Here is a 21,767-nt window from a genome sequence, read left to right as displayed (position 1 = left end):
AGCAGGAGAGCCGGGGGGGGGAACCTTTTTAGTGATAATCAAGGTGGGCCATTTCCAGCAGTTGACAAGAACATCTGAGGAACAGTGGGGGGGGGGGGAATAAACATGGGGAAATAGTTTTACTTTGTGTATTGACCCATCCACTCCCAGTCTCTATTCAAGCCTAAGTTAATTGTATCCAGTTTGCAAATTAATTCCAATTCAGCAGTCTCTCATTGGAGTCTGTTTTTGAAGTTTTTTTGTTGAAGAATAGCCACTCTCAGGTCTGTAATCAAGTGACAAGAGAGATTGAAGTGTTCTCCGACTGGTTTTTGAATGTTATAATTCTTGACGTCTGATTTGTGTCCATTTATTCTTTTACGTAGAGACTGTCCAGTTTGACCAATGTACATGCTGGCACATGATGGCATATATCACATTGGTAGATGCGCAGGTGAACGAGCCTCTGATAGTGTGGCTGATGTGATTAGGCCCTATGATGGTGTCCCCTGAATAGATACGTGGACACAGTTGGCAACGGGCTTTGTTGCAAGGATAGGTTCCTGGGTTAGTGGTTCTGTTGTGTGGTGTGTGGTTGCTGGTGAGTATTTGCTTCAGATTGGGGGGCTGTCTGTAAGCAAGGACTGGCCTGTCTCCCAAGATGTGTGAGAGTGATGGGTCATCCTTCAGGATAGGTTGTAGATCCTTGATGATGCGTTGGAGAGGTTTTAGTTGGGGGCTGAAGGTGATGGCTAGTGGCGTTCTGTTATTTTCTTTGTTGGGCCTGTCCTGTAGTAGGTGACTTCTGGGTACTCTTCTGGCTCTGTCAATCTGTTTCTTCACTTCAGCAGGTGGGTATTGTAGTTGTAAGAATGCTTGATAGAGATCTTGTAGGTGTTTATCTCTGTCTGAGGGGTTGGAGCAAATGCAAACGAGAGACTGTTGAATTGGAATTAATTTGCAAACTGGATACAATTAACTTAGGCTTGAATAGAGACTGCAAGTGGATGGGTCATTACAGAAAGTAAAACTATTTCCCCATGTTTATCCCCCCCCCCCCGCCCCGGTTCCTCAGATGTTCTTGTCAACTGCTGGGAATGGCCCACCTTGATTATCACTACAAAAGGTCCCCCCCCCCACTCTCCTGCTGGTAATAGCTCACCTTAAGTGATCACTCTCGTTACAGTGTGTATGGTAACACCCATTGTTTCATGTTCTCTATGTATATAAATCTCCCCACTGTATTTTCCACTGAATGCATCCGATGAAGTGAGCTGTAGCTCACGAAAGCTTATGCTCAGATAAATTTGTTAGTCTCTAAGTTGCCACAAGTCCTCCTTTTCTTTTTGTATTTATTTATGCAGAAACTTGGCAGAGGCTGGACAGACAGATTTTGTGCTTCAGGCCCTCCAGGGGGACTCTACCACATATTCCCCCAATGACCTTGGCCAAGTCAATTAGGGCCAGATTTTTAAGGGTCTTCAGGCACCTACATGTAGACAGGCATCTAGTGGGGTTTACAAAGGCATGTAAGCAGGTTAGGCACCTAACTCCCAGAGATGTCAATAGGATACAGGCACCTAACCAGCTTAGGTACTTAGGTCAGTCCCAGTAGGTGCTGGCTGCACTTTTAGGAGCTGAGAAATCTTTGTGAATCTGTTCCTGAGGCCTGGATCCAACACTCTTAAGCATGTGCTTAAAGAATCCCACTGAATTCATGTGCTGAAGGGATTTGCCAGATCATTTCTCTGTGCCTTGGGTCACCTTCTGCAAAATGGGGCCAATGAGTCTTCCTTTCTTCTACTCTTTGTCTGTCATGTCGTTTAGATTTTAAACTGTTTGGAGGGGACCAGTGCAGCCTCCAGCCTGAAGGGCCCTGGATCTAGGCACTACTGTAATATAAATAATAAAGTGTGTGTGTGTGTGTGTATGTGTGTGTGTATAAGAAACTATCTCAGAAACCATGGACAGATTTTCCAAGGAAACCTGCCCCTTGGCTCTTTTGAAGATTTGGCCTCAGATGCCTGACTCCGTTCTCATTTCCTGGGTGTGAATGAGGAGTAACCTGCTGAGATCAGTGGGGCTACAGCAATGTAAAATCCGTGTAAGTGGCGAACCAGACACTTACTATTGCCCCGTATTCTCTCTGTGTCTGAGAGAAGCCAGTGAGGGGCGGATTTGTCAAGAAAAGGGCACCAAATAAACATCATTTTCAAAATATGGCACAGAGAGGGGTGGGAGAACTCGTTTGCCCTTTTGTGCATCTCCCTGTGCATGGGTGGAGGACATGGGCTGGTGGGGTTTGTTTGAAGGTTCTCATCCATTTCATTAGCCAGATCTTCTGTGCTAGGGTGGGGCTGGTGTGTTGGGACACTCAGTGCTGCAGGGGGCTGTATGCTTTGCAGACACAACTCGATCACAAATCATGGCTGTTCAGGTAGGAGCTGGCCAGCACCAAACCTAGACACGATGCAAATTGCACTCAGCTCGCGGCACCATGGCAGCAGTGACAGGGGAGGGCAAGGAAGTCCAGGGGCTTTCTGCCACCTTTGTGACCCCGAGAGTCTAAGCTGCTCCAGGGACTTTAACTCACAGCAACCCATTCTGCCCACCTGTGGTCTGCGGCACAGCCCAGAATCCCTGTAACAGCATGTGCTGTGGGCCCACCCCCTAGCCAAGTCCAGCCCCAGGGCTTGCAAAGGGGCAGCCTAGAGTGACTTACATGGATCTGACACAGACTCCAGGCCAGGGGAACTCCCCATCAGCCAGCCCCCATGTGCACACCAGTAGCCTTGTGTCAGAGCAGACATAGGCAGGCATGGGAGAGAAACGCTGGCCCAGAGCTGTACCATTGCACCGCCTGGCCTGCCAGACCACTCTCCAGCAGCGCATGCAGAGGCACTGCTAATGGATATGCCCCATTTTTTTCTTTGCTCTTTTATTTTCAGTCACTCAGCAAACGCTGCTGTCACCTTGCCCTGGGATTCACCTGGTTTTATGAAGCAGGCAAGATAAGTGCAGAACTTGGCAGCATGAGTGCAACTGATCTCATGGGAGGGGGAGAGCAAAGCTGTGCACAGCTCCCCACTTCACCAGGGACTCCAGCCCCCCTGGACACAGAGCAGCCACCCACAAATAGGAACCTGCTTATCCAAACAGCACCCACAGCAATGGATTAATAACCAGTGCCACCGCTGGGCTTGGCTCTCGCCCTGCACACAGCCCTTCTACGTGCCAGAGACTCAGAGCTGGGCAGAGAGGGGAGAGCATACAGTGCTAGCCAGAGGGACCCAGCAGGGCCGACTTTCATGAAACATCACCAGGGGAAGCCCACTCTCGCCTTCTCTTATTAGTTCGGCAGGGAAAACAGGCCAGCTCCCTCCCCGGTGTAATCCCACTGGCTGTCATGGATCCCGCCCTGGTATAACCTCCCCTGGCCTTGAGAGACCTGCGATCAATTTGGCCCCCTACTAATAACCTCCCTGTTCCATGGAGCGAGGAACCAAGGGGCCGGCAGGGGAGCCAGAGCCAGCACCCAGGGGCAGGCTGTTGAGCAAAGGAGCCTGGTGAGCAGGGTAGCAGCAAGGCTGGGGGAGCTGGGAGAAGAACCACTGAAGTCGGCAAGAGGCTCCCCTTTTCTCTGGCATACATGGAGAGATGGTGGTTGTGACTTGGCTCACCGGGACGGACCCAACGGAGCCCGGGCCTGGGCAGTGGGGCTGGGCCATTTGGAGAGCACTGCAAAAATCCTCTCTGGGGACATCAGTGTCCAGAATTGGCTGTGAATTTTTATGCTGAAGAGCACTGAAGCTGTGCGCCCCTGGGGAGTGTGTGTGAGCCCCTGAGGAGTGTGTGTGCTGCGTGTGGAGTGTGTGCACCCCTGGGGAGTGTGTGCGCCCCTGGGGAGTGTGTGTGCCACGTATGGAGCGTGTGCGTCATGTGTGGAGTGTGTGTGCACCACGTGTGGAGTGTGTGCGCCGTGTGTGGAGCATGTGTGCCCCATGTGGAGTGTGTGTGCCCCGTGTGCAGTGTGTCTGCTGTGTGTGTGTAGCATGTGTGTTGTGTGTGTAGCGTGTGTGCCCCGTGTGGAGTCTGTGCACCCCATGTGGTGTGTGTGTGTGTGCGCCACATGTGGAGCGTGTGTGCCCCGTGTGGAGTGTGTGCGCACCGTATGTTGTGTGTGTGCCCCGTGTGTGGAGTGTGTGTGCTGTGTGTGGAGTGTGTGTGCCCAGTGTGTGGAGTGCGTGTGGAGTGTGTGCACCCCTGGGGAGTGTGTGCGCCCCTGGTAGTGTGTGCGGTGCATGTTGAGCATGTGCACTGCGTGTGGAGTGTGTTCGCCCCATGTGGAATGTGTGCACCACATGTGGAGTGTGTGCGCCGTGTGTGGAGCATGTGTGCTGTGTGTGGAGTGTGTGTGCCCCTTGTGGAGTGTGTATGCTGTTTGTGTGGAGCGTGTGTGCTGTGTGTGAAGCGTGTGTGCCCCGTGTGGAGTCTGCGCCCCATGTGGTATGTGTGTGTGCTGTGTGGAGTGTGTGTGTGCCACGTGTGGAGTGTGTGCGCCCCATGTGGAGTGTGTGTGCATCGTGTGTGGAGTGTGTGTGCACCATGTATGGAGTGTGTGCGCCCCATGTGGTGTGTGTGTGCTGTTTGGTGTTTGTGTGTGCAGCTTGTGGAGCGTGTGAGCCCTGTGTGGAGTGTGTGTGCTGTTTGTAGAGTGTGTGTGCCCCGTGTGTGGAATGTGTGTGCCCCATGTGGTGTGTGTGTGTGTGGAGCGTGTGTGCCCCATGTGGCATGTGTGCACGAGGAGGTGGAACTCACAGAGCTGGAGGTTTTACAGCTGGAAGGGACGGTAACATGTCTCATCTCCTGAAGAGCGCAGGCCGGCACCCTGGGGTTCCTGCAGCCAGCCCAGAGTGTCTGGTTGAGTTAAGAGCCTCTTAGAAAGAGACGTCCTGTCTTGGTTTAGAGGGTTCCTGGGACAGAGGATCCCCCATACCCCTGGTAGCTTGTTCCAAGGCTTACTTACCTCCCTGTTAGCAATGTGCACCTCCTGCAGGAACAAACGGTCTCCCGTGGCCAAGACTACACATATGATGCAGTGGACTCTAATGGCTGCTGCCACAGAGTGGCTGTCACAGAATTTGGTGCCGGTTTGTTATGAGCACAGAGGGCCCAGGTGGAGGTCACAGGCCTGCACTAGCTGTGGGAGGGGAATGCACTGGATCACCCACTAGATTCTTCCCACTCCTGTTGTCCAGGGATTGCTGGATCTAGACCAGTGGCCTGGTCTAATTGTTAGTCCTTCTGTATCAAATGATGGCAGGAACCATTGGCCCTGACTGCTTCCAAGTGCTCTACAGGATTCTGCCTTGGGATAAGGCTGGGGGGTTTCGATCTGAGTTACCCAGGAAAGAATTTTCTGTAGTATCTGGCTGGTGAATCTTGCCCATATGCTCAGGGTTTAGCTGATCGCCATATTTGGGGTCGGGAAGGAATTTTCCTCCAGGGCAGATTGGAAGAGGCCCTGGAGGTTTTTCGCCTTCCTCTGTAGCATGGGGCACAGGTCACTTGATGGAGGCTTCTCTGCTCCTTGAAGTCTTTAAACCACGATTTGAGGACTTCGATAGCTCAGACATAGGTGAGGTTTTTCGTAGGAGTGGGTGGGTGAGATTCTGTGGCCTGCATTGTGCAGGAGGTCAGACTATATGATCAGAATGGTCCCTTCTGACCTTAGTATCTATGACTCTATGAATCCCTCTGGCTCTTTAAATTCAAGAGGACATGGGGGACAAATATTTAATAATGGGCTCTTCAGTCTAGCAGAGAAAGGGATAACACCATCCAATGGCTGGAAGTTGAAGCTAGACAAATTCTGACTGGAAATAAGGTGTAAATTCTTACCACTCAGGTTAATTAACCATTGGAACAACTTACCCAGGGTGGGGATGGAGTCTCCGTCATTTGCAATTTTAAAATCCAGACCGGCTGTTTTTCTAACCGCTCGGTGCTGGGAATTATTTGGGGCAGGTTTCTGGTCTGTGCTATGCAGGAGGTCAGAACAGATGGTCTAATGGTCCCTTCTGGCCTTGGGATCTATGAAGCTATGAGAGGGTGGGAGCGAGCAGGGACGTGTTTGTACTAGGGCTGTCAAGCGATTAAAAAAATTAATTGCGATAAATTGCAATTAATCGCACTGTTAAACAATAATAGAATACCACTTATTTAAATATTTGTGGATGTTTTCTTCATTTTCAAATATATTGATTTCAATTACAACACAGAATACAAAGTGCACAGTGCTCACTTTATATTTATTTTGATTACAAGTATTTGCAGTGTAAAAAACCAAAATAGTATTTTTCAATTCACCTAATACAAGTACTGTAGTTCAATCTCTTTATCATTAAAGTTGAATGTACAAATGTAGAATTATGTATAAAAAACTGCATTAAAAATAAAACAATGTAAAATTTTAGAGGCTGCAAGTCCACTCAGTCCTACTGCTTGTTCAGCCAGTCACTCACACAAACAAGTTGTTTATATTTCCAGAAGATAATGCTGCCTGCTTCTTGTTTACAGTGTCACCTGACAGTGAGAACTGGTGTTTGCATGGCACTGTTGTAGCTGGTGTCGCAAGATATTTACATGTCAGATGCGCTAAAGTTTCATATGTCCCTTCATGCTTCAACCACCATGCCAGGGGACCTGCGTCCATGTTGATGACGGGTTCTGCTCTCTAACAATCCAAAGCAGTGCAGACCGACCAGGGCCAGCCTTACATAGGGACAAACTGGGCAAAAGCTCAGGGCATCGTTATAAATGGGGCGCCTCTGAGCAGGGGTCCCCTTCCCCAGCTGCTCTGCTGGTGTCTTCAGCCCCACGGCTCTGCCCCCTGCCTTGGAGCTGCCCCTGGCCAACTGCTCCTGGGAGCTTCCCGTTTGCTGTACGGGGAGAGGCGGGAGGAGGGGCTCTGATATCAGGGTGTCCCCTGCCCCCCCCACCCATGTACCCATCTCCGCAGAGTGCGGGTGCGGGGGGTGAGGACAGGGCTCACCAAGAGGGGGCGGAGCTGCAGGCAGCTGCTGCTGTGTCTGAAGGAGCTTTCCTTCAAGCTGGTGAGTGCCACTCTCTTAAAGGGGCAGCGCACAGTCTCTCACACGCTCCCACAGCTCACACACGCTGTCTCTTTCACACTCACCCCCAACACATAATTATATTGTTGACAGGTTTCAGAGTAGCAGCCGTGTTAGTCTGTATTCTCAAAAAGAAAAGGAGGACTTGTGGCACCTTAGAGACTAACAAATGTATTTGAGCATAAGCTTTCGTGAGCTACAGCTCACTTCATATTGTTGTTGCTGTTGTTACTTATTGGTACTTCCTGCAATGCACATATGTTCTCTGTAATTTTATTCTTTCAGAGTGCTGTTGTTTTAGTTTTTTGCCTGGTCTGTGCATTTCATAATTTTATTTCTCTCTCATGCTTACATTTAATTCTTTGAGTCTTGAGTTCTAAAATGTCTAATCTGTCCTAGCAGAGTAATTATTATTATTACTGTTATTATCATATTGTGCTTTGTCATTCATTATTTAAAGTGGTACAATCAAATAATAGTATCCTCCTAGAATGTAACTTTAGATTGTACTAACCGTAGCAGTGCCAGTTTAAAAATGTTAGTGAAACACAGAACTTTAGACATGGGGCAGAGGAAGGTCGCTTATTTTCAAATTGTATTTTTAGTTATATCTGTAAATAACTTAAAATTTTCATGAAAATAAATGCAGTTCCAGCTCTGATACCAATAGCAATGATGGAGTCAAATGTTAGTGAATCCCAGACATGATTGTAATCTGTAAACATAAATGCCAAAATAATTAGAAAAATTAATTCCCTTCCTTAATAAAAGAGAAAAACAACCCTCAATCACATATGTTAAAATTATGTTTTTAGTGAAAAACAATTGACTAGTAGATAATGGCAGTAACACAGATTTTAAGTAGATTTTATTTATTTTTATGTATCTCTAATAAAGATAGCGTACAAGGTATCAAACGTGTGTTTCTGAGATCTACGTTAAAGATCTAGAACTGACACCTCAAGGTTTGGGATTGGGAATATCTTGCTGTATTATCTCCTGATTGTTTCTAAATTTACATATAAACTTTAAACGTGGCTTTAATTGGAGTTTGTATATATTTTTTCTTTCTTTATATAACAATTAGATACAGTGCTCCTGTCAGCTAATTCCTAAGTTATTATCTGCAAAAACCTTAGAGTTTTCAGGTGCCTAAGCAGTCCCTGGAGTCCTGGTTAAAGTATCAGGCTGACCTGCCAAGGCTTAATTTGAGCCATGTCTGAACTCTGGCATCTCTTTCAATACAAATTAAACACTGTGGGAGGTGGCAGGGCCCGGGGGGGGGGAGTGTGGAAAACCCAGGGAGCCCGTGGGGGCCAGGAATGATGGGGGGAGGGCACCAAAATACAAATTCTCCCAGGGTGCCATTTTCCCTAAGGCCGGCCCTGAGACCGACACATGGTCATTTTCATTATCTGAGTCAGATGCCACCAGCAGAAGGTTGGTTCGGGTTCTGTAGTTTCTGCACTGGAGTGTTGCTCTTTTAAGACTTCTGAAGGCATGCTCCACACCTCGTCCCTCTCAGAGTTTGGAAGGCACTTCAGATTCTTAAACCTTGGGTCGAGGCTGTCGCTATCTTTCAAACTCTCACATTGGTACCTTCTTTGCATTTTGTGAAATCTGCAGTGAAAGTGTTCTTAAAAAGAACAACAGGTGCTGGGTCATCATCCGAGACTGCTCTAACCTGAAATCTATGGCAGAATGCAGGTAAAACAGAGCAGGGGATATACGGTTCTCCCCCAAGGAATTCAGTCACAAATTTAATTAACATATTATTTTTTTTAATGAGCGTCATCAGCATGGAAGCAGCATAGTCAACTGGAAGGGTGGCCGAAGCATGAAAGGGCATATAAATGTTTAGCATATCTGGCATGTAAATACTTTGCAACGCCGGCTACAAAAGTGCCATGCAAACGCCTGTTCTCACTTTCTGGTGACACTGTAAACGAGAAGCAGGCAGCATTATCTCCTGTAAGTGTAAACAAAGTTTTTTTTTGTAAGTTGTTTGTCTTAGCGACTGGCTGAACAAGAAGTAGGACTGAGTGGACTTGCAGGCTCTGAAGTTGTACATGGTTTTGGTTTTGAGTGCAGTTACCTAACAAAAAAATCTGCATTTGTAAGTTGCACTTTCACGACAAGGAGATTGCACTCCAGCACTTGTATCAGGTGAAGTGAAAAATATTATTTCTTTTGTTTATCATTTTTACAGTGCAGATATTTGAAATAAAAAATAATGTACACTTTGATTTCAGTTAAAACACAGAATACAATATATAGAAAAATGTAGAAAAACATCCAAAATATTTAATACATTTCAATTGCTATTTTATTGTTTACCAGCATGATTAAAACTGCGCTGAATTTTTTTGAGTTAATCATGTGAGTTAACTGCGCTTAATCGACAGCTCTAGTTTGCACCCCTACAAGGGCCCCTCCCACCTTCATGCATACTCCTGCCTGAGGTGATATTGGAGGGCAGAAAAAAGGGGGGCAGGGAATCTCTTTTTGCCACCCCTGGAAAGCATAGACCCCAGCAGGGAAGGATTCCAGCCCAGTGCTGCCTTGAGGGCAGGGCTCGATTAGCACAGGGGCTTTAGGGGCTGCAGCCGGGGCTCTCAGATTTTAAGGCCCCCCAAACTGTATTTCATTTCCTGCATTGTTCTTCAGTTGGCGGCTGTGGGCCAGGTATGGCTGCAAGGGGCTCCCGTTTGGCCCCCGCTGCTGGGTGTCAGCCACCCCGTCCTGTCTCCTGGGGAGCAGAGCTCCCGCTTCTCTCAGGAGCCTAGCCTATTCTCACTGGGAGGGCAGGGGTGGAGGGAGCTCAGTGCTCCACTCCCTCCTTCCCCCACCTCCTGTGAGCAGGGCTGGCTACGTCCCCCACCCTCCCTGTAACACCCATCTGGGGGGGATGACTCCACAGCAGCTCCCCCCCCCTCCACCTGGAAGACAGGGGTGAAGAGCCCCAGCAGGAGCAGATTGAGGCTGCGTGGGCTACAGCTGTTGGGGGCTGGGCAGATGGGGAGGGTTAGATGCAGAACTGGTGGGGGGCTGGGCAGATGGGAGGCTAGAGGCAGAACTGGTGGGGGGCTGGCTAGATGCGGGGCTAGAGGCAGAACTGGTGGGGGGGCTGAGCAGATGGGAGGCTAGAGGCAGAACTGGTGGGGGGCTGGCTAGATGTGGGGCTAGAGGCAGAACTGGTGGGCGGCTGGGAGGGCTGAATTGATGGGGGCTGGGCAGACACACTTCACTTTATTTTCCCTATTTACCATCATGCCATGTATTTAATTTAAAAACTTTTCATCTACATTTAAACAGGTCGGAGCTAGACTGTGTCACTACACGTCAATTTACAGTGGTGCACTTCTGTCATAAACATACAGCTACGGGTAGCTTAAAATTCCTCCTGAGCAGCTTATCTGCAAGGGGTAAGAAGCTCAAAAACCTGGTTGGCACCTGACCAAAAGGACCAATGGGGAAAGAAGATACCTTCAAATCTGGGGCTGGGGGCGGGGGGAGGTTTCGTTTGTGCTCTCTTTGTTTATTCCCTCTCTGGACGAAGAGAGAGACCAGGCAGAAAAACATCTCCTGAAAACATACCTGAAATAAGCATTTAAGATTACAAAAATTGTAAGTAAGGCAAGGAAATGTGTTAGATTATCTTTTGTTTTAGCTTGTGAATTTTCCCTATGCTAAGAGGTAATTTCATTCCTGTTTTGTAACTGGGAAGCAGAGTCATAGGGGAATCCTCTGTGTTTTAAATCTTTTTATTTACCCTGTAAAGTTGCCTTCCATCCTAATTTTGCAGGTGTGATTGTTTTATTTTTTTTTAAATAAAATTCTTCTTTTAAGAACCTGATTGATTTTCAGTGTCCTAAAAACCAAGGGGTTTGGTCTGTGCTCACATTGTAACCAGTTGGTCAGTATATTATTCTCAAGCCTCCCCAGGAAAGGGGGCACAGGGACTTGGGGGAATATTTTAGGGAACAAGAGACTCCAAGTGACCCTTTTCCTGAATTTTTGTCTAAATCACTTGGTGGTGGCAGCAATACTGTCCAAGGACAAGGAAGGAATTTGTGCCTTGGGGAAATAAGCTTAGGGGTTCTTTCATGTGGGTCCCCACATCTGTACCCCAGAGCTCAGAGTGGGGCGGGAACCCTGACAACTTCTAATCAGGCACTTAATCAGATGGTTATGTGACATAAACAGAACCATAATTGACACGCTTTCATTAGTTAACTCGGTGGAGTGCTGCCTGGTCCCTTTCTGGGGCAAAAAGACTGTTGGCGCAAGTGTCAAAATTCCAGGCCATAAGGAAGGGAAATTTGATGTCCAATCATTTCTTGCGAGTTTAACTTCTCATTTGAATCTCATCGTTTTAAGAGAATGAATATTAGTAGCACACTGTTTGAACAGCATTACAGTGTATTTGTACGATGACTGGTTTGCAAGATTTCACTGGAAATCTCCACACACTTAACCCTTTATTCTGAGATTACTAGACACAGTCCAGCACATCACTCTGGAAAAATGGTGATCCCTGGCCGGGTGCAGGCTCATGAGAGAACAAACACCCAAAGAGCCCTTTGGCCCTAGAGAGCACCATTTAGCATGCCAAGATTTGACACTCTCTTACCTGGGCCACTAGAAAATGTAACTGAATACCACAGCTAAACTTAATAGTGACAGCGACTTCCCAAGCAAATGCAAGAAACAAAACAACATCCTCAGAGGTGTCACCATCTATAACCCTCTGACCACACCTACATCTCCAATCATGCTGAACAACTCTGCAGACGGACTTCAGAAAAACAGGAGTCACTTACTACACCTCACATCATCCAGAAGGGACCCCATCAAACAAGAAATCATCACATGCTCTCACACACTGCAAGAAAGAAATCAGGAAAGTCACCTGGAAATCATGTGAGAAATCCAAAAACTATCAGAAAAACCTGATGACAGCCATCCAACCCAAAAACAAAAAGTGGAACCAACTACAACTACCCTACAACCCCCAGAACACCATTTCCTGGAGAAACCATGGCAGCAGTATCCCCCACATGGACACTACATGACACCCAAACATCATCAATTTATCCAGACTAACCCCAAGTGGGACTGAACTTCTGCACCAGCAGAACCTGGTGCCTGACAATCATGTGGAGGACTAGAAGAATTCTTCTGCCAAAGAATTCTTTCACAACAATGACATCACTCACAATTACCGCATCCCCACCGACCATCCTAAGAAAAAAGAATCATCTGACTGGACACGGCAGAGTGGACATAACCACACTGTTGATCTTTACATTGATTGCGTCAGGAAAACAATTGACTGTGAAATCCTTAACAAACATCACATCCATCACAATCTCTCCACCACTGAGAGGACAGCTATACTGTCCCTGAAATCTAAGTACCAGATAGTGATCAAACCAGCAGGCAAAGGGGGTGCCATCTAGGCCTCAATCGTGATGACTACATTAATGAGCCCAATCAACAACTCTCTTACACCAGCAACAATTAGGAACTCAAAAAACACCTCACACCACAGTTCACCCAGAAATTTAAGGGTGTCATCAAATCCTTCACCAAACAGCCCCTAGAGAAACTCTACAACTCATCCCCCATGAACCTACCCCACAGATCTTCTACATGCTCCCCAAGATACACAAACAAGGGCGCCCAGGCAGACCCATCCTATCTGGCCATGGCACTCTGCCTGGAGGAATATCAGGACTCATAGAAACCATCCTCAAACCACTCACCAAGCAAAGGCCCAGCTTCCTCCAGGACACAACTGACTTCCTCCACAAACTCCGCAACATTAACAACCTCCCTCAGAACACCCTCCTCACCACCTTGGATGTCTCCTCCCTTTACATCCACATCCCTGACAATGGCGGCATCGCTGCCTGCCTCAAATATCTACAAGACAATGGACAACACTCAGATCTCCACCTGCAGTGGTCCCACACTCTCAAGTGGGGAGAGATGCCACTCCACCTCACTACAGGCAGACAGTAATCAATAGGGGACACTCTGGGCAGGGCAATGCACAGGTGTGTGATGGCAGCAGAGGGTAGAGGGACCCGGGCCAAGCCCATCTACCACCTCCCAGCCAAGGGCCCTATAAGTGGCGAGCAGTCCTACCCACTGGGTCAGCGGGGAAACCACTGAAACACACTGTCTCACTTCCCAGCAGCACAAGTGGATCAAGGTCTAGCTCCCCTGGGCTACTTCCTACCGCACTTAGTCACTGGTGATCTGTTGAGCTGGGGCTCTGTCTCATCACCTCGCAATCAGGCAGCAGCCACATCAGCCCCTCCTTGGGGTCTTCTGTCTTCTCTGACAGCAAGGTGCAGCTCCACTTGGGGGCTGCTCTGCGATCTTGCAGAGGGCTGAGCTCTCTGGAACAGACATCTGGTCCTTCTGGTGGTCCAGCCCGAACTGAGTTCCAGGGCTCTTCTTTTACACTTCCTCTCCCACCCTGGTACTTCTGGCAAGGGGGGGGGCGGGGTGGATTTGGCTCCACCTACTAGGGAGAATGTAGTGGTCCCTCGCTCTCCAGTTTGTAGGGAGGCCACTCCACCTCACTACACCACCCCAAACACATTGCCAAGCTCATCCATTTCATCCTCACCCATAACAATTTTACGTTCAACAACAAACACTTTGTCCAAACTGTGGGAGCAGCCATGGCTACTAGGATGGCTCCCCAATACACCAACCTCTTCATGGGCCACCTTGAAGAAGAATTTCTGGAGAAATGCAGCACAAAACCAGTGATCTACCAGGGATACATAGATGATATTTTTATCCTCTGGAAAAATGACCTAAACTCCCTCATCGATTTCCGCCACAACTTCAACACATCAATTAAACTCTCTCTTGAACACTTCCACACTAGCATCAACTTCCTGGACACCATGATCAGCTTGAACGATAGAACTCTACAGACAACTAACTATGTAGAAGAAACCCAGGGATCACCACACGTACCTTCATAGATCCAGTAACCACCCCAAACACACCAAGAAATCTGTTATCTAGAGCCAGGCAGTCAGATACCACAGAATATGCTCTGAGGAGAAAGTCCGGGATATACACCTTAACACACTCAAAACTGCCTTCACCAAACACGAGAGATAATGTGGAGAAGGTAATATCTTTTATTGGATCAACTTCTGTTGGGGAGAGAGACATGCTTTCAAGCCACACAGAGCTCTTCGTCAGGTCTGGGAAAGCTACTCGGAGTGTCACAGCTAAATGCACCGTGGAATAGATAGCTTAGCATTGTGTAGCCTGTCAGTCCTCACCCTGACAGGAAACCTGCACAACACTTTCAAAAGACGAGCCTGGACGCTTAAATTCATAACTTCGCTAAACACTGAACATCACAGACTGAACAGAGGCACCGGTTTATGGCTTATTACCACAATCTGAAACCCACTGACCCCCCTTTTTGCCATATGATTGCGGAGGGTCACTTCGCCTAGAATGGTCCCTTACATATGTGCTAATTACTTATGCGAAACAACCTGTTCCACGTTGCATTTTGCTGTGACACCCCGAGTACCTTTCCCAGACCTGAAGAAGAGCTCTGTGTGGCCAATAGAAGTTGGTCCAATAAAAGATATTCCTTCCTCCATCTTGTCTTTCTGACATCCTGGGACTGACATGGCTACACAACACCGCATACCACAACTGCAGGTAATTAGGTTACTCCTGCGGGCATTCTGTGCCAAAAAATTAAAAATTCTCCCCCCCCCATTTAAAATTATGCACACAATATTTTTAAATTCTGCAAAATTCTGCAAGTTTTATTTGTCAATAAATAAATGCAGAGGCTCCAGCACGGCAGTGCATCAAGGTGGGAGATCACCCTGCAGCCTCCCCATCCTGGGGAGACGTACTCAGTGGTGAGGATTAAACCAACCCTGACACAGCACATGACCTAGGCCTGCCCCAGAAACACCCTGGGGTCCTGCCCCTTTGGACCCGGTGCACCAGGTGTGGGGCAGGCAGGCTCAACCAGGCAGGATCCAAGTGTGGAGGGGCTCAGTGTGGGGGGATCCAGGTGTCAAGTGAGAGGATTCTGTGTGGGACAATCTGGGTGCAGGCAGCTCAGTGGGGGTGGATCTAGGTGGGGGTCTGGATGCACAGAGGCTCATTGGGGGCGCGGGGGGTTCAGGTGCAGGAGCAATGGGACTCTGCAGTGGCTTCCAGGTGAAAGTGGTTGCGGCTCAGCAGAGGGGTCTGGGTGTGGGGGTCTCAGCAGGAAGGGTCTGGGTGCTGGGGGAGTGGGGCTTGGTGGGGTGGGGGTCTGGATGTAGCTAACTGGGAGTCAATGGCATGGGGGTCTGGATGTGGGGGCTCAGAGTGGTGCAGGGGTGTGGGGATCGTCAGAGTGGGGGTTTGAGTGCAGGGAGCTCAGTGCGGGGTGGTCTGGCTGCAGGGGTGGGGGTCCGGAGGCAGGGGGTCTGGGTGCAGGGGGCTCCAGATGCAAGGTTTGAGGTTCAATGGGGTGGGGTTCAGGTATGGAGCGCTAGGGCAGTTCTGCGTATATGGGGGGAGGCTTGGTGTGGGTGTCTGGGTATAGTAGGTCCAGTTGCAAGGGAGTTGGGTGGATGAGGGAGCAGCTCCCCATACAGTGATCCCTCCCCCAGCAGCTGAGGAACGATGGGGGAAGAAGCAGGGGAGGATGCTGAGCTTCCTGCAGCTGGGGGAGGTTTCTGGGGGTGAGTCTGACACTGCCCCAGACACTCCTTGCAGGGGAAGAGGAAGTCCTGTCCTCTCCTGCCTCCAGCCCAGCTGGGATTAGCTCTGCAGTGATTTCCCTCTCCACCAGCTACTCCAGGTGCCTGAAATGATGTACCTGAGCAGCTAGGGAGTGAGGTGTGACTGCTCTTGCAGCTTCCACGTTAGAATGTCATTTTTTCTGAGGGGAAGCAAAGAAATTTGCAGGGGACATGAATTCTGCATATGCGCAGTGGTGTACCTATTAATAAGAGTACCTATTAGGTCATTAAATCCATACCATCACTATGTGTATTACTACCAGTTATGTGCCAAAATTAAACAGTTTTTATTCTCCATTACAGTTGGTTCCTCATGTTTAAAAACTGGAACTGAAATAATCACGGTAGTTTAACAATAGAATGGCTGGCGTTGGGCCAGGGTGTTGGCAAAACAGTAAAGGGCAGGAACTAAATAGACAAAGAGTGCACCCAAAATGCTGCCAGCCTCCCTCTCCCACCAGACTGAACCCGGCCTTGCTGGAGGGCACAGAAGGGACAATGCTTGTCCTTGTGCATCCCTGGTGCTAGACAACTGGCAGTGCACACACAGGCCATTGCACCTGGCAAATGCAAGCGCATTCAGAGGCTGGGGTATGGAAATGTATCTGTCAATGTAGTCTCTCTCTGTCACACACACACACACATGCCCCACCCCACAACCCCCCTTCCCACAATCTTCATTGGGTTCTCATTAGCCCTAACACGTCAGTCTTGCAGGTGCACTAAAAGCAGGTCTGATCTACCAGCTAGGGCAGGGAATAAGAGCTAGCTCCACAAAGGGGCCTTAGAGCAGAGGGGCCAGAATAGGGTGGGCCTTGGCCCCATCACTTTTAAAAGTGAGAGTGCTATGCCCTCCCTCTTTCTACTGGCCGAAAGGGCGAGCGATGGAGAGGAGTGAGTGGGGGGCTGGCTTGGGGCAGGAGGGGCAGTGAGAGGGGACAAGGCTACAGTTCAGATGCCAGTGGCTCCCGCACTTATAGGGAGTGTCCACTGCTCCTTCCTTAGACTCGGTGCCCTGCTGCCTACAGAATCCAGCTCCCTGTGCAGGCCTAGGAGAGTTAGACACGTGAGGATGGGATCCAGATGCTGAGTGGGAAGCCACCTACACTAGGCACTAGGAAATGCCAAGGAGAGGGGGATGCCCTAAGCCCTGCCCTCAAAGGATTCTAGGCACCTCTGCTTGTGATTCTCAGCCGTGACCCCTCATCGCAGGTGGCAGCCTAAGTTCTTTTGTTCAAACACCCAGGGAGACGCTCCCCCCCGCCGCCCCCGGTATAACCTTTAGCCCAGCGCTGGGACGCTCCCCCAGATGTGAGGGTGTGGAGTCAGGTCTCCGCTCTGCCTGATGTGGAAGAACAACCTGGCGTTGGGTCTCCCCACCCTGCCCCCGGTGTTTCTAGGTGGGGTGCTCCGTCTCGCCGGTGGAGGCTGCTCCACAGGGTAAATAACTCCAGGGGCATTGGGTCTGCAATGAGTTGTATTTTAGCAGGGTTAAAGTTCACACGCTAAGCGCTGCACAGCGGGAGAACCCTGGCTTTTAATTAGCAAAGTCCAGGACTGGGCTGCCTGCCCTGAACTCCTCACCTGTGCACCAGGCTCTCAGGCTCTGTTCCCCCAGCCCAGAAGTGCTGGAGGCAAAACAATGGCCCCAGTTTTGCAAATTCGTTAGGTCAGGAGGCTTCTTGGCCCCAGGGTTTGCTCCTGTTTTGCAGAAGGGCAGATTGACGCCAGGCAAGACTGGGAGGCTAAAAACCAAACTAGCCAGGGCTGAAGTGACGGCTCACTCTACCTCTGGTCTCTGGGTGGGCTGTCAGCACAGTGAGCAAAGCCAAGGCCTTTAGCTCTAGCAGCAGGAGTTTCCGCCATCTGCGCCAGCTCCAGGAGCTAGAGTTGGGGGGTCCGGGTTTGATCCCTGCTGCCAGTGACCTCCCCTCAGGGTATTGTGTCACAAGCAGCAGCCTGGCCAGGTATTTGACCCCTGAAGCTCAGGGGGAGGCTGTAACTCCCCCCACGCCATGCCACGCTGTGTGGCACTCTGAGCCCCTCCTGCAGGGCTGGGTCACAGATACAGGGGATGAGCCTGAGCCTGCTATAGCCCCACCGACCAGAGCAGGGAGCCTGGCTTTAAGGTGCAGTGATCTGCTGCTGTCCGCCGCTGACAGCCCAGCCAGGGGTATCACGGGACACTTTTAGGTTGTGGATAAATACCCCTTTCTGCAACCTACTGCACAGACCAGCGGCAGCCACACCTAGCACCCTGTGCACTGCCATGGACTGAGTACCTAATGGAAACAGGAGCCCTCGGAATAGGCTTTGGATGAAAGACACCCAAGGAAACACTGTTAGGAGGTGCCCATTCCTCTGCCCCGGTGCCTGGCTGGGCTGGGAGGGGAGGTATTGTACAGTTCAAGTGGGGCAGTTTGACTGCGTGGACCAGGAGCCAGGACTCCTGGGTTCTATTCTTGGTTATGCTAGTGACATTGGGCAGGTACCTGCTCCTCTGTTTCTTCTCCTGCTCTTTGGGTTTTGTGGTTTCGGATGGATTCCCAGCAGTGCCCGATTGAGCTGGGAGCATAGGTCCCAGTGACTGTGGCATACTGTAATACTGGTAACAATATGGACCCTGCCACGCACACGTGACACTCAGTTCCTTGGGGCTTGTTGCCTTTAATGGGACGTGTAAACTGTGTGCAGAAGTTAGGGGGTAACGCCATTGCCAGGGCCAAATTTCAGTTGGGGTATTATAACCTGCCCATCCCCTTACCATCTCCTCTGGGCATCAGCTCTTTTGTTGTGTTGCTGTGTGAGTGCAGCAGCTTCTGGGTGCCACCTAAGAGCTGGGTGAAATGATCTATTTTGGAATCTCCTGTATTGTGCAAAGCCCTGAGGGTGAAAGCTGTTTGCTAATTTAATGCTGTACAGACAGGTGTTACATAGCCGGCCGCAGACGTCGTATGGATTTCTAAAGCACTGAGCCTAGTAGTATACACATCACACCTGCTAACATCAGGACAGAAGAGAAGAATCAGACTCGACAGGCCAGATTGCCAAGAGCTCAGAGTCCAGCATGCACCCCTGTGAAAGTCTGCCCCAGTGCTGGGTGCTGGGCTCTAGGTCTGGTCCATGTATGTCACTGAGTTCGCAGGTGCGCACCCTTTGCACTTAGCACCTTGGGCTTCATTTGCCTTAACGAGGAAGCTCAGAGCTGGGTTACTAAGTGCAGCCCAGGCTGGCTCTTCAGCTGGTGTAACTCGGTGTAACTCCATCAAAGCCAGCAAACATTGAAACTGGCTTGTGACTGCTTTGCATTACCGGAGCACACCAGTGAATCTGGACGACTGTGTCTGAGAAGAGAATGAGTCTCCGCTGGGTAATTGGCATCATTCCATTGAAGTCAATACACCAATTTGTGCCATTTGAGGATCCGGCCCCCGGTCTCCTCTAGATAAAGGTCCTGGGTCACCACTGTGTTACTCCTGTGTCACAACTGATTTCAAGGGGGGACACAGACAGTAACTGGATTAATGCAGTGAGGACTCGGGTCCCACACCTGAGCTGGATCCACAGCTGGTGTAAATGAGTGTCATTGCTACAGAGTTGTGCGGTGCCTTGGGAAGCATTTCAGAATCTCACCCTGTGCTTTATAAAGAACAGTGAAAATGGAGCATGGTAGCAGTGAGGTGGACGTTGAAGCAGCACGTCCAGGAAATTCAGAGTTAAGGCGGAATTGTGCTGACTCTGTGCCGGGGGGTTTCTGCCTGGCCGGGGCCTTCCACACCAGATGTGCTGCTGCCATGAGACTGGCAGACCCAGTCTGGCATGGAAATTCCTCATTTGTTTTTGTTTCTTTGGTAAAAAGGGTTTGGATGGAGCCAGGTGGTTCCTAACAGCGTTCCCAGCAGCTGGTCCAGCACTTGCCGCAGAACCGTGTCCATGAGCCGAGGTTTTCTTGCAGAGATACGGCCCCAGCCTTGTGGTTGCAAAAGAGGGAGTGAGCTGAGTGTGGGAGGCAGCGACACTGACGGGGTCTGCAGACAGCCTGAAACAACAGCTCGGGGGGGGTGGGGGTGAACAACCCCATTTATCCCCATGGGACTTAGCTCTGAAACCTAGAGATGGTTTAACTCTCTCACTGCTGCTGAGCATTGGGACAGAGAGACACAGGTAATGTGCTTACCCACAATCCCTAACAGCTTTCCACACTTCCTCTGAGGCCACCTGCCATCTACCCCTTTGGCAAAGCCCCCAGCTTCCCCTGAGAATGGCCAGGGGGCAGTTGGTTGCAGGGTAGTTGTAGCTGTGTTGGCCCCAGGATGTCAGGGAGACAAGGTGGGTGAGGTAATGTCTGTTACTGGACCAGCTGCTGTTGGTAAGAGAGACAAGCCTTCGAGCTACAGAGCTCTTCTTTCCTCTTCCTCTTCGTCTGTGGAGCTCCAAAGCGTGTCTATTTCTCCAGAGGAGTTGGGCCAACAAAAGACATTCCCTCCCCCACCCAGGCTGTCTCACAAGGCAGTTACACGGTGTCAATCCAAGCGGGGAATGAAACCGGGGGCTGGTGTAAAATCCACCGAACGGAGCGGCTGAGCAAACAGCACAGAGGCTGCTGTCTTTCCTGGTTACTCATCTCCCAGTGATCACAGGGGACCCAGCTGTTTGTCACAGGAATGAAGCTGCTACGTTATTTCTTGTCTGCCGCACAGCAGAATCCTGGAACCAGGCTGCCGGGTTTCAGCCTGTCTGGCTGCATGGGAGCACACGGACAGGCCTGGCCCTTGGGGGGCAGTGAGAGGGAAAGGGGGCTGCATGCGTCAGAGCTCCAGGAGTAGCCACCAGTTTAAAATCCACCCTTTGACTGCTACCCCTGCCTGCCTGTCTCCACACAGGAGTCCAAGGCCCGCACCTGGCCCTGAGCTTCCCACAGGCAGCCATATGGTGCCTGCCAAGCCCCCACCCCGAAGTCTGAGGAGCTGATTGCAGGATTGGGACCCCGCTGTTTCTGGCCCAGTTCCTGTCTTGGGGGATCACACTGGGAGTCAGTGGGCCAGGTGCAGCGCCCGAGCCTAGGAGACAAGCTGCACTGTCCTTAGGATCATCGAATCATAGACTATCAGGGTTGGCAGTGACCTCAGGAGGTCATCGAGTCCAACCCCCTGCTCAAAGCAGGACCAATCCCCAACTAAATCATCCCAGTCAGGGCTTTGTCAAGCCTGACCTTAAAAACTTAAAAGGAAGCAGATTCCACCACCTCCTTAGGTAACCCATTCCAGTGCTTCACCACCTTCCTAGTGAAATAGTGTTTCCTAATAGCCAACCTAAACCTCCCCAACCGCAACTTGAGACCATTACTCCTTGTTCTGTCGTCTGCCACCACTGAGAACAGTCTAGATCCATCCTCTTTGGAACCCCCTTTCAAGCAGTTGTCCTTGCTGTTGTTCTGACCCTCCAACCTCTGCAGCAGAACCTGGCAGGGCAGCCTCTGGCAGACAGGGAGCCAGCAGGCCAGGTGCAGCCCCCTGTGCCTCGAAGCATCTACCCTTCGAGGTGTAGAGTCACCAGGGCGGGACTCCTGAGGGCATTCTGCTCCAAAACATTAAAAATTCTGCACACAATATTTTAAAATTCTGCAAATTTTATTTGTCAAATAAATGTGGAGTCTCCAGCATGGCGTTCGGGGAGCATAGGCCACTGGCTGCCCAGAGGTGGGAGATCACTGTACAACTCCCCACAGGACACAGACTCAGCAGTGAGGCTGCACCCAACCCTGACACAGCGCAAGGACCAGGCCTACCCCAGAAACACCCCAGGGTCCTGCCCCTCCATGCCAGGTCCACCAGGTGGGCTGAGAGGGTTCTGT

At 50.2% G+C, this 21,767-nt stretch overlaps 1 protein-coding gene and 1 long non-coding RNA gene across 2 annotated transcripts in view; one reads left to right on the top strand and one right to left on the bottom strand.

Annotated features, from left to right (window-relative positions):
• Positions 1-21,767, bottom strand: part of C1QL1 (complement C1q like 1) — a 64,868-nt gene that overhangs the window by 9,862 nt on the left and 33,239 nt on the right. The gene's annotated exons all lie outside the window — the stretch shown is intronic.
• Positions 14,611-20,364, top strand: LOC122457673. The gene is made up of 3 exons (XR_006277331.1): positions 14,611-14,719; positions 17,798-17,802; positions 20,345-20,364. It is a non-coding gene; the product is annotated as an uncharacterized LOC122457673 (long non-coding RNA).

The sequence above is a fragment of the Dermochelys coriacea genome, chromosome 27 (genome assembly GCF_009764565.3).
Source record: "Dermochelys coriacea isolate rDerCor1 chromosome 27, rDerCor1.pri.v4, whole genome shotgun sequence".
Lineage (NCBI taxonomy): Eukaryota > Metazoa > Chordata > Testudines > Dermochelyidae > Dermochelys > Dermochelys coriacea.
The sequence above is the reverse complement of the archived record's forward strand: the minus strand, read 5'-3'. Positions and strand labels throughout refer to the sequence as shown.